Genomic DNA, 16976 nt, shown 5'->3' with positions numbered 1-16976 from the left:
TAACAGGAGGAAGAAACCTCAAACCCAGTGGCACACCCTGTAAATTTTGCTGTTGAAAAAAAAATATTCATGAAGCCAGGGAATCATAGAATGGTTTTACTTGGAAAGGTCATCTAGTCCAACTCGCCTTGCCATGGAGGTTTTATATTCATACAATCTTTACACTTTGTTGTTTGTTGTGTCCATTCAAAAACAGTGTGAACTTGCAGCCCAGAAAGCCAATCACATCCTGGGCCGCATCAAAAGATGCGTTGCTAGCAGATCCAGAGAGGTGATTCTGCCACTTTGCTCTGGTGAGACCTCACCTGGAGTCCTGTGTACGAGTTTGGAGCCCTCAATATAGGAAGGACATGGACTTGATGGAGCGGGTCCAGAGGAGGGCCAAAAAAATGATCAGGGGGTTGGAGCACCTCTGCTACAAGGACAGGCTGAAGGAGCTGGGGTTGTTCAGCCTGGAGAAGAGGATGCTCCGGGGAGACCTAATAGCAGCCTTCCAGTACCTGAACGGGGCCTACAGGAAGGCTGGGGAGAGTCTGTTTACAAAGGCCTGCAGTGACAGGACGAGGGGCAATGGCTTTAAGCTGGAAAAGAGCAGATTTAGATTGGATATCAGGAACAAGTTCTTTACTATGAGGGTGGTGGAACTCTGGAAATGGTTGCCCAGGGAGGTGGTTGAGGCCCCTTCCCTGGAGATATTCAAGGTGAGGCTCGATGAGGCCCCGGGCAACCTGGTCTAGTTGGGGGTGTCCCTGCTGGCTGCGGGGAGGTCAGACTAGATGTCCGTTGGAGGTCCCTTCTGGCCTGGACCATTCTATGATTCTATGATTCTATGTTGGGTTGGGATGGGGTGGGCTGAGCTTAAAGAGCACACACTCAGCCTTGCAGTTTGGTTGTCAATTTTATTTATGGAATATACTGTTGAAAATTACTGGTTGGGGTCTTCTGAAACATATTTTGAATAACTGTGGGCATGAGGAAAACTCCATCTCCATGTCTTATAAAATGCATCAGTATCTGTTCATTTTGTACTAGATTGTGAGAATGTCGTTTTAAAATCTGTTCAAAAGGCAATCTCTTGTTACAGGGACATAGGGAAAAGACACAGCGCTATTGGCAGGCCACGGAGAGGGAGATGTTGCAGTTGCTTCCTCTGGAAGGCAATATCAGCTGCACTGTGATTTGAAAAGGCCATGAATCTTTCAGGAAAGAGAGCACTGCTTGGATGGTAACCACATGAGTCAAAAAACTCTGTGTTTCTGATGTGCCAAGAAAATTGCCAGCCAGAGCTCTCCGGTCTGGTTTGAGGGTGCATATTCACCACCATGTTCAATGATCTTGGGGAAACATGGGTCCTAGGGAGCCAGTTGCACGTAGAAATGTTTCCCTGGTGTAGGGCTCTACTGAGAAAGACAAGAGAGCTGGTCCATCTCAGATTTCTGTCTTAGGCAGCAGATAATTCTACCCTGGAAGCATCTATTGGTTATTGCCATAATGTAGGCAAAGATGTGTAGGAGATCTCAGTTCCAGGGTCAGAGCTGCAGCTGGGGCTTAGACCAAGACCAGACTCAAAGAGAAGAAGAGGTGCAGGTTCCATCCAGCAACTGCCATGGACTACCCAGGAGCCTGTCCAGGGCAGGAGGACAACAGTAGCCCATGCCAGACACACACACAGATATGCAGAGTTGGTGCAGGCCTGTGCTAAGCCTGAGCTCTCATAGAAACCCTGGGCTATGGGCCAATCAAGAGGTGTTGCATGGTTGCATTGGGCCTAGGTGGGCTTGGTCCTGATATTCATTGTCCCTGTGCTCTCACTTGACTCAGCAGTGACTCCCACAGAACCTGGCCTGGGGAGAGGTGCTCTCAGTCTTTACCCCATGCAGGAATCAATCTGTCTCCCTTCCCGGGGAGCTCATAGTCAACTCCACATGCCCACATTTCCTTTCTGGAGGACAACAGTTGTCAGGATCCCTGTTCACATGACGTGGTCCAAAGCCAAGAGATTATTTCTGAGCAGAGTCTCAGCAAGGCAAGGACTGATGGCTGTTGGCAGTGGAATAACTAGGCATGTATTCCTCACCTTCAAGAGGCAGTGCCTGAAAGAGAACTCTCTGCAGTGTGTCACCCCCCACCAATGCTTCGAGGAGTGACGAAGGGTTCCTCTATGCTCCTACTTAATTCCTCTCGCAAAGTAATGGCTTTCTCCCTCCACAGTCAGTGTGCAGATGGAAAGACCACATAAAGGGCAGAGGCAGGGTTGCAGGAATTGTTTAATGAGTCTGAAAAGGGAAATGAGGTCACACCAAGTGGAGGCCCCCAGTGTGGAGAGCAGAAGGGGCAGATGAGAATGTGTTCCCCTTTTGCTGTGGCAGAGTTCCCACACGGAACCTGTTGACCTACATAGTAAAAGGAGACAGGCTTCAGGTACCTCCAGGCTGGTTTCTGGTGTCCTCACAGCAGGCTTTGAGGGAAGCACCAGACAAGAAGGAAAAGAGAGACAAAAAGGTGAGAGGAAGAACCATTGACTGTGTTTTCAGAGAGCTCAGGTTGGCGTCTTTGTGTCCATCCTTATAGGCCAAATCAGAGATGGTCGGCTGGTCTTAAAATAAATGACACGAAGTCTGATCCTTTGCAAGCATGAAGTTCTGAGTTCCAGGGGGTCCTTATGCAGAGCCGTTGTCAGTGTCTTTAGCAGGGAGGACATCTGCTGCCACAGTAGCGGCTGGTGATGCAGGAGAGGTCACAGCAGGCAGAGTTGATGGGGACTCCGTCACAGCTGAGGATGCTGCCAACAGCCGCGGAGGTGGAGGATCCCACCACGGTGTTCTGAGGGAAGGAGCTGAGGATGGGTCCGGGCAGGGTCACCACCACAGCAGGAGGCTCAATGACAACGGTGGAGTTCTGGCACTGCCTGACACAGGGCTCATTGCAGCTGTTGGCCAGTGGGGTTGGGCCGCAGGGCCGGCAGCAGGGCTGACACTGGTCGTAGCAGGACATGTCTTGGGTTCAGAGGTGCACCTGAGAGAGAGGGCAAGGAAGAAGAATAACACAGGCATTCATTCCTGTCACCGTACCATGACGAAGCCAAAGAAAACACAGAGCTGAAAACTGGAGGCTGTGCAGCGATATATGAGGACTTTTTGGCCTCACCCTTACAGAGCCTAAAAAGAATCACCAGCTCCTATACAGCTACTGCCTGGCCTCTGAGTCCAGAAGCCATCTCAGCACAGTCCCAGACTCCCTCCATGTCTAACCTTCTCCCTGCTTCCCTCTTCCATGACAAGCAGCCCCATGATCTGGCATGGAACAAAACCAGTGTCAGCTGAGAGGTCTGCTGAAGTGAGACCTCCTTTTTGAGACAGTGGAGAAGGAGAAGGGGGATCACACTCACCTGACTCCCAAGGAGCAGGAGGCAAGAGAAGTGGATGTGAGAGCGAGGAGCTGGGCTGGCTTTTATCATGGACCTTAACTGCCCCAGGCTGACAGAGGCTTCCCTTGCAGAGGTGATTATTTGCTGACAAGTTCATCTTGAATGCAAAACATCCCAGCTAATGCTATGGGCTCTGTTTTGGCTTCCTGAATTGGTGTCTTTCCATTTCCTGCTTTATGCCAGGCCCATTCCCCAGTGGAGGCATCTTTTGCATGACAGGATGAAAGCCCCAAGCACTTCCAGTGCAAAACACCTGAATGTGGGCAGAGGACTCATCTCACGTGCTGGAAGAGTCCAGTAAAGGTCACTCAGGACTCACTAAAAGCTGGCTTAGACAAGACACACTCAGACACTAATCTAGACCTCCAGGCATCTAGAGTTCATTGAGAAACCTCAAGACATCCAACGAGAGGCTGTCTACACTGTCCAGGGCACAGGACTTGGACTTGGCAGAGTCATCTTCTGCAAACCCTCTTTCAAAGAGCTCATTGGGGCTGAGGGAGGACTGATCTGCACTCAGTGAGAGCCAGAGATGCAGCTGATGAGAGTAACATGCCCAGCTTGATCCCATACACCCCAATAAAATCCCTTTCCCTGTTCTCCCTCTGTCCCTGAGTACCAGCAACATGGATATGGGCTTTAGCTGTGGAATGGAGGTACTTTTAGGCTCTGGTAGGAGACTCTGTGGGTTCACTTCTGATCATATGATGAAGCACTCATGTGCATGTAACTAGGTAAGGCAGGCCCTGCTGTGAGCTTAGTTCTGAGTTCAGAGGCCACCACTGGACAATTGCAGGCTCAGTGTCTCCAGAAAGATGGTTCATTCCATTTACTGTAGGATGGGATAAGACCTGTGTGTGAGCTGATGTCTCTGCACTGACTGTGGGAAGACTCTGTACAGTGTGTTAGAGCAGGTCCAAAGGAAGGCTGGGAATCTGATCCAAGGGTTGGAATTCCTCTCCTACGAAGAAAGGCTGAGAGAGGTGGGGTAGTTATGCCTGGAGAGGAGAAGGCTTTGGGTAAACCTTCTTGTGGCTTTGTAATACTTATAGGGGGCTTATAAGAAAGAAGGATGAAGACGTTTTGCCAGGGTCCATAGTGACAGGACAAGGGACAATGGCTTTAAACTGAAAGAGGGTAGATGTAGATTGGACATAAAGAAGAAAAGTTTTGCAATGAGGGTGGTGAGACACTGGAAGAGATTGCCCAGAGAGAGTGTGGAAGCCCCATTACTGGAAATGTTCAAGGTAAGGTTAGATGGGGCTCTGAGCAGCCTGATCTGGTGAGAGATGTCCCTGTCCATGGCAGGAGGGTTGGACAGGATGGGCTTTCAAGGTCCCTTCCCATGTGTGCAAATGCACTCATGAGCACAGCAGAGGAACATATATGTGACTGTGAACATGCACACACATCACTGACAACTCATGCACCCAATGCCAGCTCTCAGCCTCTCGGGATGACTCTACGTGTGCACTTCAGACCCCACAGTTAAGGAAATGAATCAGGCACCATCAGCTTTATTGAGATCAAGAGTTGACACTGGTTGAGTCAGCAGTTTTCTCACTAGAAAAGAGAGAGAAAGTACTCCAGAGGTGAAGCTGCCATGACCCCTCCAGACACTGAGCCTCTTCTTGTCCCAAGTCTGTGGGTCAGGAATAATATAAAATCTAAAGAACATCTATAGGGCTGCAGCCACAAAGAATCCCCACATTACATTTGAAAAAACTCCTCCAGCCTTAGGTGCCTGCAAGTGTCCTAAGTGATCTCCTTAGGAGAGATGTGGGGGTGTGAGACCAGCCCCAGCTCTCTAAAGCGAACAGTACCTCAGTGGTGAGCCAGACAAGCCAGACTGCCCTCAGACTGTAAACGCTGAGGCTGGGGCACCAGAAATAACACTGACTGATCCCACTAAGAAAGGCACTCAGCCTCTTCAAAGCATTCCTGAAAATGCCCTTTATTAGCGCTAAGACTAGAAAGAAAGAGAGGACAGTACAGGTAACCTTCCATCCCGTCAGAGGGTAGCAACCCAGAGCTGCTCCACGTCAGCTACTCTCACAGAATGAGAGAATCACAGAATGGCCGAGGTTGGAAGGGACCCCTGGAAGTCATCTGGTCCACTCCCCCCACCCAGCTCAAGCAGGGCCATCCACAGCCAGTTGCCCAGGACCATGTCAGGTGGTTTTTGAAAATCTCTAAAAAGGGAAACTGGGCAAACTCCCTGGGATACCTGTGCCAGTGCTCCATCACTCCCACAGCACAGTACAATGTGCTGCCCCCTCTCCAGGGCACAGGTCACTGGATGGATCTAGTCCACAGAAGGATTGCCCCATTTTGGTCAGTCGAGTTGGTGGATGAGAACTGGGGGATGACCCAAGAAGTGGAGGATGTGGTTGGGCCTGCAGGAAGCACTATGAGAGGTGAGCACTGCTGGCAGAGAATGAGACAGGGAACCAGCCAGTCTTGTCCCTGCCACCTGCCAGACACACACAGCCTGGTGCATGATGGCCTCAGAGTGCAGTGGGTTGGACATAGTCAAGCAGTGGCCATCGGTCATGGAGTGTAGCAGCATTGTTGACTTCCCAGGATCTGGAAGAAGTACAGCTGGGCCATGCAGATGGAGATGAATAGGTCCCCTGGCCTGAGGAAGCCCTCCAGCACCTTTGGAAGGAAGACACCAGGGAAGAGAGACTGAAACTTTTGGTCTTCAGTCAATCTGAGCTGGACTTGATGAGCCACAATTCCCTTCTCAGTGGAGGAGACAAGTCAGGGCATTTCGATCCTTGCATCTGTTTACTTTTGTCAAGACATCTGGATTTTCATGCATAAAACGGGATACGGGACTGTAGTGGCTGCCAAGAGACATTTCCACTGATGAGAAGGGATGAGATTTACATGTAAAAAAGTCCTCTCCCTCAAAGAATGGCAGCCAATTCCTGAGCACAGATTCATTGCGGGGACCAAAGAAGCAGTCAAGGGCTCTGCAGCTGCCTTCAGCACTCATCGGAAGTTCACCTAGTACCCTCGTCCTGGATGACCTTCATGGTCTCCTGCATGTTCTCTATCACAGAAATTTGATCTCCTTCAGAAATACATCATTTCACTGTCCCATTTCTGTGCTGAGCACTCTCAGCTCCCACATGCTCAGCTCCACTTTTGAGCCTTGATGTGTCCAGCAGCATGGACAGCTTCACCCTGCTGATGCCTCCAGGCCATAGCCCCTAGATTGGGTGGTGGAGGGGAGAGGTCATCCCAAAGGCTGTTCCCTTCATTACCACTCCTGCCATTCTGCAAGCAACTCATCTTCCAGAGCCCTACCCTTAACCGCAACACCCCAGAGCAGCTCTGGCCATAGCAAGAGGAACGGCCTTGCTCAAGAGCTCATGGGGCTGCTGAGACCTCAGGGCCTCCTGCCTTCCTGGATAATTTTTGCCTGATATAAAGCAAGGCATGACCTGATGGTCACTGGCAGCAGAGCAGCCAGGGATGTCTTCCTCAGCTCCAAGGGATGGTTCCAAATAGAGGAGCCACTGCAGGGTGTCCCAACCACTCTCTCCTCTGTGAATGGGAATAGATCTCCTTGTGATCTCACCCTCTTGCACCCCTTTTCCTTTGGCAGCTTGGGCAGTGTCCACAGAGGGAAGGACCACATGGAGGCCAGGCTTGATTGCAACAGAACTTTAATGAGTCAAAAGAGGGAAACAAAGTCACTCCAGGTGGGGCTGCCAGTTCATGGAGTCCTGGTGGCACAGAGACTCTGCTGTCCTTGACTGTGGAGAAGTTCTTGCATGATGTCTGTCTGCCTGCCCCATAGAGGGAGAGGAGACAGATGGCCCCCACCAGGTGTGCCTCGGTGGGACCTTGCTGTCCAGAGGAATGGAAGCAAACACAGAAAAGGCAGAGAAAGGTAAAGCCATTCAGCTGTACTGCAAACACACATCCCAAATCTTCATCATATGCCTAACACCATGTTCTGAGTTCCTCAAGGTATCTCCCTGGGGCTTTCCCAGCATCTTTATCAGAGGAGGGACCTTCTGCCATAGTAGCGGCTGGAAATGCCAGAGAGGTCACAGCACTCAGAGGTGATGGGCACTCCATCACAGCTGAGGATGCTGCCAACAGCAGCAGAGGTGGAGGATCCCACCACGGTGTTCTGAGGGAAGGAGCTGAGGATGGGGCCGGGCAGGGTCACCACCACGGGGGAGGGCTGGATGACAACGGTGGAGTTCTGGCACTGCCTGACACAGGGCTCGTTGCAGCTGTTGGCCAGTGGGGTCGGGCCGCAGGGCCGGCAGGGCAGGCACTGGTTGTAGCAGGACATGTCTTGGGGCTGGAGGTGCACCTGGGAGAGGAGCAGGGAGGAAGCAGAGCACAAGGTTGGGTGAGGAGCAGCCTGGTTATCCTGTCACAAAGGAGCCAAGGCCACTACTCAGTAAGGAACTGGAAGCTCAGGCAGGAGACTCACAGTCTTCATCACCCTACAAAGAGCAGCCTGGCCCACTGAGGGTTTTTCCTACAGCATAAACCAAAAGCCCCATCATCCAAATCTCAGATACTCTCTAAGTAGACCTTCTCCCTGCTTCCCTCTCTTGTGACAAGAAGATGCAAACCAAAGGACAGGAGAGAGCTAAACTCAGCTGAGACGTCCATCTAGGAGAGATCTCACTTTGGAAGAGAAGGAGAAGGAGCTTCAGACTCACCTGGTTCCCAAGGAGAAGAGGGCCAGAGAAGTGGATGAGAGAGCAGGGACCTGCGCTGGCTTTTATACCTGCCCTTCATTGCCGCAGGAGCAGAGGCGCCCTTTGCAGAGGTAACAATTTTCTGACAAGCTCATCTTGAATGCAAACCATTGCAGCTAATGATATGGGCTGTGCTTTGGTTTCCAACACTGCTGCCTTTTCATTTCCGGGTTGTGCCATGCCCATTTCACAATCAAAGCTTCTTCTGACCATGGGGATCAAAGACCCCAGCTTTTCCAGGGCAGGAATGCAGCAGTGCAGACAGAAGACCCAGCTCAAATACTGGATGGGTCCAGAGCGGGCAAGTGACATCAGCCTTGTCGCTCTGGTGGAGCTGCTTGAAGTCATGTTCTCAGGAAGAAGCTCCATCCATCCTCAGCTGGATGCTGAATGACTCGCTTGAATGAGGAAGTACAATGCCCATCCCTTTTCCTCCCCTCTCAGCTCACTCCAATGATCACTTGCTGTTGCTTCCCTGGATGTTGTGCTGTAGATTTTGACCCCACATTGCCTAACACTGCCCAGTTTCCAAAGGTCCTCACTGACTCCATGATTTATGGTGTTCCTATGTGTCTTTTTGTCTGGTCTGTATTGTAAGCAGCCAGGTTTTTGTGAATGCACATAGGAGCACAAATTTCTGCCTGATTCCATGCCAGTGTGCCTGAGCCTGTGTGTCTGTGTCCTTGTGTTTCCTTCCTCAGGAGGGAATGTGCTGGTTATGGCAGGGATTCTGTCCACTGCTCTGTCCATGGGCACCACAGAGCAGCAGGTTTCCAGGGTGAGCAGGAGCCCCAGTGCGGCTGAGTGGTGATGGCACCAGCCCCCTGGAGATCTGTCCAGGGAAGAAGCCCTAAAATGCAGCCCCTGCCTCCTGAGCCCTCCTTTTCCTGCCCCTCTAAAGTTCCTGACCATTTCAGGCCCCCAACAAGAACAGTTTCACTCCAACTTGGATCCTTAGTTGAATTCAGTGTAACGCTATTGGGAGCTCCTCAGCATGGCTGGCAGTCCCCACTCCCTGCCTCTCCAGGCCAGGACACAGCTGCTCTCCCCAGCACTAGAGAGTTCAAAGGATGGGGATTGCTTTCTGGGCAAGGAGAAAGGCTGAGGAATCCTGACCACATCGTGCTGCCCATCCCACAGTGGATCCGCTTCCAAAGCAGTGTTGACTGTGTCTGGGGTGGGACACAGCCCTTCCTCATGCCCAAGCCAATGCCAAATGGACTTGTGCTCTTCACAGGCTTGGTGCTGTGCCAGGCAGGGGCTGAGACCTTGTCCCAAACAGGCACTGAATGAAAGGAACGCAGAGTCTGATATCACTGTGCTGTGAGCAGAAGAAAAGACTCTCTGGATTTCACAGGGAAGGCCAAAGAACTGATGACACCTTTGATGTTCGTGCCCAGAATGTTCATGTCCCATACTGGAATCTCCATCTGAGTTCCCAGTTCATGGAGCCCCAGGGGCAGCTATGGGTCTGTGGTCCTTGGTCATGAAGAAGATCTAGCATGATGGCTGCCTGTCTGCCCCATAGAGGGGAAGGAAACAGACAGTCCCCACCAGGTTGATCTTGAGGGAACCTTGCTGCTAAGGCGATGTGAAACAAACAAGGAAAAGAGAAAGAAAAGCAAAGCCCTTCAGCTGTGCTGAAAAAACATTCAAAAGCTCGATCCTCTGCCCAGCACCATGTTCTGAGTTCCTCAAGGTGTCTTCCTGGGGCTTTCCCAGCATCTTTATCAGAGGAGGGACTTTCTGCCATAGTAGCGGCTGGAAATGTCAGAGAGGTCACAGCACCCAGAGGCGATGGGCACTCCATCACAGCTGAGGATGCTGCCAACTCCAGCGAAGGTGGAGGATCCCACCATGGTGTTCTGTGCCCCTTTCTGGGCAAGGATAAAGGCTGAGGAATCCTGCCCACCTCCTGCTGCCCATCCCTGAGTGCTTGTTTCCAGTGCAGTGCTGGTGGTGCCTGGGGTGGGACAGAGCCCTCTCTCAGGTCCATGTCAATGCCAAATAGACTTGTGCAGCCCATTGACCTTGGATCAAAGAGGTACTGAATGAAAGGAACATGAAGCCTGATGTCACTCTGTTGTGAGTGGAAGGACAGACCCTGTGGCTTGCAAAGGGAAAGCCAAAGAGCTGAGAACTGCTTTGTTCTTCAGCCCACAAACACCTTCACACCCTGAGAAGAGGCTGAGGGAGCTGGGGTTGTTCAGTCTAGAGAAAAGGAGGCTGAGGGGAGACCTTATTTCTCTCTACAACTCCTTGAAAGAGATTGTAGGACGGTGGAGGTCGGTCTCCCAAGTCACAGGTGATAGGACAAGGCGAAGTGCCCTTAAGATGCACCAGGGGAGATTCAGATTGGATATTAGGAAAAATTTTTACACTGAAAGGACTATTAAACACTGGAATGGGCTGCCCAGGAAGGTGCTTGAGGCACTATCCCTGGAGGTATTTGAAAGATGGGTTGACATAGTGCTTAGAGACATGGTTTAGTGATGGTTTTTATCAGAGTTAGCTTGATGGTTGGACTAGATGATCTAAAAGGTCCCTTCCCATCTAGACAATTCTGTGATTCTATACCCAACACTGGAATCTCAGTCTGAGTGCCCAGCAACTGCCCCAAGGAGGGAAGGGACGATGGATTCAAGACCGCATCCCACAAAGCCAGCTGCCAGCTGCTGTCCCCAGGGGTGTCCTGTAGTACTGGAGGCAGTACAGCCAAGGGCTTTCCCCCTTCCCTTGACAGACCTGAGTGAGGGCAGTGCCAGGGAGCTCTGCTGGGAGAGCTCAGCCAGGGCAGAGTCCCCTCTCCGTGGAGATGCTCTTTCTGACCTGAGGCTCTAGTGTAGCCAAGGGACAACCTCATCGCTTTCTCAGGAGGTACCAGGCACCCTGGAGAAGGGAAGGGCAGACGCTGTGGCCCTGAATTTCCCAAGACCTTTGCCAGCCTCTCTTGGACTTCCTTTATGACCAAATTTCTGAACAAATGGGTTCAATGATAACGAGGGTGGAAAATGGGCTGGACTGCCAGGCTCAGAGAGCTGTGATCTTGGTGCAAAGCCCAGCTGAATGACACTTCTTAGTGGGGTCTAGGAGTAGGGATCAGTAGTAGGACCAGGACTGGCTAGTGTTTTCATGAATGCCATGAACAGTGGAAAACTGGGAACTCCCAGCATGTCTATCGATAAAACCCAGAAAGGAGAATGGGAAGTAACTGTCAGACACAGCTCCTGTTCAGAGGACCTAAAACCCTCTCCATGAGACATTGAGGACTGAGGAAGAGGAGGGAGGATCATGGACTTGTGAGTCATGGTGCCAGCTGGGAAGAGAAGCTGCCTGAGAAAGTGCTGGAATGGAGGGCTGAGTTTGCTGTTGTGTTTGAGAGGGAGGAAGGATCCATCTGGCTCCAGAAAGGTGCTGTTTTTCTCTCCCAGACCACATCTCTCCCAGCAGCACTCATTTCTCCTTTCATACGTCCAGCTTCTCCCCCTTTACTTGTTCCACCTCCCCTGCTCCCACAACCTCCTCCCCTGCTCCCTGTCCTTGCCCCGAGAACTGCCCTGCAGCACTTGGTTCTTCCTGCATTGTTGCCTGACAGTGGACACCTGCACAGCATCCCCTGCAGGCTTCACCTGATTGATTGACTACTTTTCCTTTTTTATTAATAACTGAGAGCATCCCGCAGAACCCCGTGCCATTTACTTCCACATCTAGTTTTAAGAGTTCAATTTTCCAGTGAGATATTTCGAGAAAATAAGAGAACCGGAAAAAGAGCAAGCGCTTAACTTCCGCACCTTCCTGCCGTGCCCTGTTGCTGTGCCGTTCCCCCTCCCCTTGGCTCCTTCCAGGGCAGCGGCGTCGCCGTGGCCGAGGTGCCCGTGCCGGGGCCAGCCCGTGCCCGCCCTCCCGCACCCCCAGTGTCGCTGCGGGCAGCTCCGCTCCGGCCGGTCTCTGCCGCGGCGCCGCCTTCCCGCTCGCTCCGCGCTCCCCGCCGCTCTTCCCGGGGCCGCCGCCGGCCTTTCACGGGCCACTGGGCCGGCGACACCGGCTGCAAGGGCAGCACCGGCCCGAGGGGCCCCGGGGCGGGGTCGGGGTGCTTTCGGGGTGTCTTGTCCGCGGGCAGCAGCGACAGCAAGGCCGGCCCCGCCGTCGGCGCAGGGCCCCGGGGCGGAGCTGGCGGCGGCGGAGAGGAGAGGAGGCGGCGGAGAGGAGGCGCGGCGGCCGGAGCAGAGAGCCGGGGCTGGCGGGGGGCAGCGAGGCGCGGGCGGCGGAGCGGCGGGATGCGGCGGTGCCGGGGCGCAGGGCTGGCGGGGCTGGCCGCGCTGCTCCTGGGTGCGTGGGGCTGGCGGCGAGTCCCGGGCAGGACGGGCCGGGAGTAGAGCGTGCCAGGGCTGAGCCTGGCATTGTCCCGGCATGTCCCTCTACGCTGCCATCTCCTCTGGCTTCTTCGCGGACCTCTCTCCTCCAACCATCCTCCCGTCCATCTGTCCCTCTCTTCCATCACACATTCCATAGGAAAACTCATCCCTCTATTCTATTTCCAAGCCTCCTTATTTTCCTCCTTTCATCTGTGTCTTTCCATATGACTCATGGAGTCATTCCTTCCCTCCTTCCCCCTTGCTACTTGCTTTCTTGGGCCCCCTTTTTTTCTTCACTAACTCCACCTTTCCACCTTCCATTCACGCATTCAGCTCTCCACCAACTATTAATGGACCCTTCCACTACTGCACATATTGACATCCTCTGGAAACACCTCTGATTACCTCTGTTTTTTCCTTAATGCTTCTGGGTGATTTGTTCTAGGAAACAGCAGGCAGGGCTGGGTAGAAACTTAATTGTGAGCGGGTTTTCTTTTTTATATCGTTTGCAGTGGCTGCGGGCAGAGCCCAGGTGCAGCAGGAGCCGTCGGCAGAGACCACCGAGGGCACCGCCATCAGCATCAACTGCTCCCACCCCAACATACAGACCGGGGACATGATCTACTGGTACCGTCAGCTCCCGGGCCGAGGCCCCGCGTTGCTCGACAGCGCTTACAAAGATTCCAAAGAGCTGCGGACCCCGCCGGGGTGGCTGCGGGTGGCGGCAGACCGCCGGTCCAGCGCCCTGTGGCTCGCCCGGCCCCGGCGCGGGGACGCGGCGGTGTATTACTGCGCCCTGGGAGACACGGCGAGAGGAGCCGGGGCTGCGGCCGGGCAGGAACCGCCGCGGGCGGGGCCGGCCGTGTGTGTCGGGGGCGGGGGGACATCCCCGGGCGGGCCCGCCAGGGGGCGCTGCCGCTCCGCCCGCCGGGGCCGCCTCGCCCCGCCCGGCCCCGCCCGGCCCCGCGCCCCGGGGCACTTCTCCCGAACCACTGGCTCCGGCTCTGGCACCGGGCCCCTCGAGGGATGTGGAGCTCAGGGGCATCTTCAGGTGCTCCCCACGGGGGGTCCGTGGTGACACCAGGACCCTTTTTGACAAGATTCAGCGCCTTTGGAATTGATGCCCAGGAGACAGGGGAAATGCTTGCACTGGACACACTGAGCGCAGCCTCAAGGGTTGCCGGGTTCCTACTGGATGAGCGAGTGAGAGGGAGATTTGCTGGGTTACCCTGAGGGGCTGGAGGTCTGACGTCTTCCCAGAGGAGGCCTCTGGGAAGACACTGTGGTTTTCCAGCCAGTCCCCAGGGAATTCTGTTTGGCTCGAGTAGCTGACAGTGGTGGTCAAAGCCTATGGGGAGAGGCACAGAATGAAGGATCAGCGCTGCTCCCTGTCCCAGCTGGACTTGATAACTGTGTCTCTAGGGAAGTACTGGCAGGTGGACAAACAAGGCAGAGCACCAGGCATGGCCAGGCCCACTCATGGATCAGGCACATGGTCAGATGGGAACGACTCCGCTCATCTCTGTCTCCATTTGTCTTCCAGTGCTTGCTCCAAGCCAAATTGCCACGATCCCTCCCTTTCATGGTCTCTGCTCTGGTCTTCTAAGCATCCCATGTTATGCACAATCCTGAAAACTATTCAACTTCATCCCATAAGGGGTTGGATCCCCTTGTAGGCAGAAACACCATGGAGTTTATAAGATGATCCTTTCCTCCCACCCTTCCGGAGGGTGTCCTCCCCAGGCAAAGAAGTAACTGTAATACCTGCTGAAGAAGATTGCGCTGGATGTCTCCAGCCAGAGAGAGGTGGTGTGTCTGACTCTCAGTGGGATGTTTACAGGAGGTGCTGTTCCCAGAGACATTTTCTTCCCTCAAAGGGCCTCATCAGCAGCCTGGGGAGAAGGCAAAGGAAATGCCTGTGGGGACAGGGAGACAGACACCTGTTTCCTGGTGCATTTTGGCTGTTGCTGGTTCTACCTCCTTTCAGACACTAGTCAGGGACAAGGAGCACATTGCAGGCTACGAAGGGGCCTCTCACCAACCCCATGAGAGGTGGGTGCAGGCCCCTGTCTCCAGCTGGGCACTGGATGGCAGGAGAAGTTCACCATGGAAACTCCTCCCATTCATGAGGCAGTTGATCTGGTTGTGATCTCCAGGAGGAGCAAAAAGCAGGAAAACAGCCTGCAGCCTCCTGTTGCCTGACAGCAGACTGCCTGATAAGACAAGAAGGTAAAGGGGGTAGCACAGTTGACGTTATGCCCCTTCAGATGCTGGGAACCCCGAGTTATGGAGCTTAAGGTAGAGCATGATGGGCTTAGCACAAAGTGTCAATTCTGTCCATGCTGAGACTCGCTGGTGTTGTCACCTTTGGAGTTTTCGTGGCATTTCCTTAGAGATAAACCACTCCCAATTTCCACTGTTGAGCAAAAGGACATTTCATAGAATCATAGAATGGTTTAGGTTGGAAGGGATTTTAAAGACCATCGAGTTCCAACCCCCCTGCCGTGGGCGGGGACACCTCCCACTAGACCAGGTTGCTGAAAGTCGCATCCAACCTGGCCTTGAACACTTCCAGGGAAGGGGCATCCACAACTTCTCTGAGCAACCTGTTCCAGTGTCTCACCACCCTCACAGTAAAGAATTTCTTCCTGATATCCAATCTAAATCTCCCCTCTTTCAATTGAAAACCATTACCCCTCGTCCTATGACTCCCCTCCCTTATCAAGAGTCCCTCCCCATCTCTCCTGGTGGCCCCTATTAGGTACTGGAAAGCCGCTATAGGGTCTCCCCAGAGCCTTCTCTTCTCCAGGCTGAAAACCCCTATTTATATGAAAGCGCGGTGCTTGCCTCCTAGAGCAAGACAAGGACATGGTTGTGGCAGCGCTGCTGAGTTTGCCAAGTGATATCTCCAGCTCAGCACAGACAGGTCTGGGCCTGCTCAGGTCAGGTGAACTTAACGATAAGGAACAGTTTGTTCTCTCTGCCATGACTGGTGCATGGGACCACTCTGGAGTTCACGTGGAAAGGGGGTGGGGGTAGGGGTCCCCACCAGCAGTACCCCGACCCCTTCACATGCCCTTTCAGCTTGAGGGTACAGGGCTGCCCTATTCCCACCCCTCGCAGTGCAGCTCTCCAGTGGGTGTCCCGTGTGCTCCCTGGGAGTGGGTGACTGACTTATCCCTCATCCTGCTCCATCCTCATCCATCAGCCTTTTCCCGAGAGTAGGAGTAGGTTGTCCTTGTTGTCTCTGGGTTTGTGGCATCTAAGAGCAGTTCTGGCACCAGGTTCCTCTCTCGCATGGTGCATTATCCCACCAAAAGAGGACATAGCCAGAACCCATGGGGTGCTGCACAGCAGGGTTCCTCTCCTTACTGGCGGGATCTGGGGAAGAGTCTTTGTTCCCAGGCAGCTGAGGAAAGAAAGGGGAGAAGTGAGAGAAACAGAAGGGGTTTTTTTTCCCAGAAGAAACAGCTGTGTCCCCAGAGAGCTGAGGACCCCAGGGGAGATATGAAACCTCACTGGAGAAGAAACCTGCCAAATGGCCCAGCAGTGGGTGTTCTGAAGAGCAGGCAATTCTAGCTGTGGAGGTGAGGACTCCACTGTGAGCTGACTGTGAACAGCCCCTTTCCACCACTGGGACCTGCAGGCTGCAAATGCTGAAAACTGCACACAGAAATGAGGATGAAGGAGCTCTCAAGTCATATAAGTGTTCACACGTATTTATTCACACTTGCAGACTCACATGTGCATGTACAAATATATGCAAGCTCCTGTAAAAACACAGACACACATGTGCCCGTCTGCACACACGTATGCCCACTGACACACACACGCACACTGACAACACACACACACACTTGCTCACCTGCAAAAACGTGCGTGGATGCAAACACGAGCACTGACACAAACAGAAGTGCCCTTGTTCACACACACAAACAGGCAGACACTCACTCTCACATGTGCATTTGCAAATGCCTACAAAACGCAAACACCGAGGCACAAATGCACCTTCAGGCACAGACAGAGGCAGATGCACAGGAGGAAGCCCAGCCTCTCCCCACACTCTGAGAACCAGGACTCCACCGGCAGCTCTCTGCCCCTGTGCCCTGGCAACTTCATGCAAGTCCGTGTGTGAAAGACAAAGTCAAAGCTGGAGACCATCCCAAATGCTGTGGCTCCAGGGGTTCTCACTTTACAAGTCAAAAGAATCCCGGAGTCTGACAAGAACCAGCCCATCCCTGGTGATCGCCGTAGGGCAGTTGTGGAAGTCTGGGACCAATTCCAGCTTCAATGCAGGGAGAGGTGCTGTTCTGACATGCTCATGTGGAAGCAAAGGGTTGTGTGTGTGTGGTGAGCCCCATGGCCTGCAGCTGCCAATGCTGGACTGGGACACTGGAGAGGAAGGTGACCGGATGAACTGCCTTCAGATAAATACCCTCTCTTCAAAAGACAAACTAG

General features: G+C 53.3%; 1 pseudogene; it reads right to left on the bottom strand.

The window, feature by feature from the left end:
* Window positions 1-2685: 2685 nt before the first annotated feature.
* On the bottom strand, window positions 2686-8258 carry LOC141474608 (feather keratin Cos2-3-like; annotated as a pseudogene).
* Window positions 8259-16976: the final 8718 nt, after the last annotated feature.

This window comes from Numenius arquata, chromosome 23, assembly GCF_964106895.1.
Source record: "Numenius arquata chromosome 23, bNumArq3.hap1.1, whole genome shotgun sequence".
Lineage (NCBI taxonomy): Eukaryota > Metazoa > Chordata > Aves > Charadriiformes > Scolopacidae > Numenius > Numenius arquata.
The sequence above is the reverse complement of the archived record's forward strand: the minus strand, read 5'-3'. Positions and strand labels throughout refer to the sequence as shown.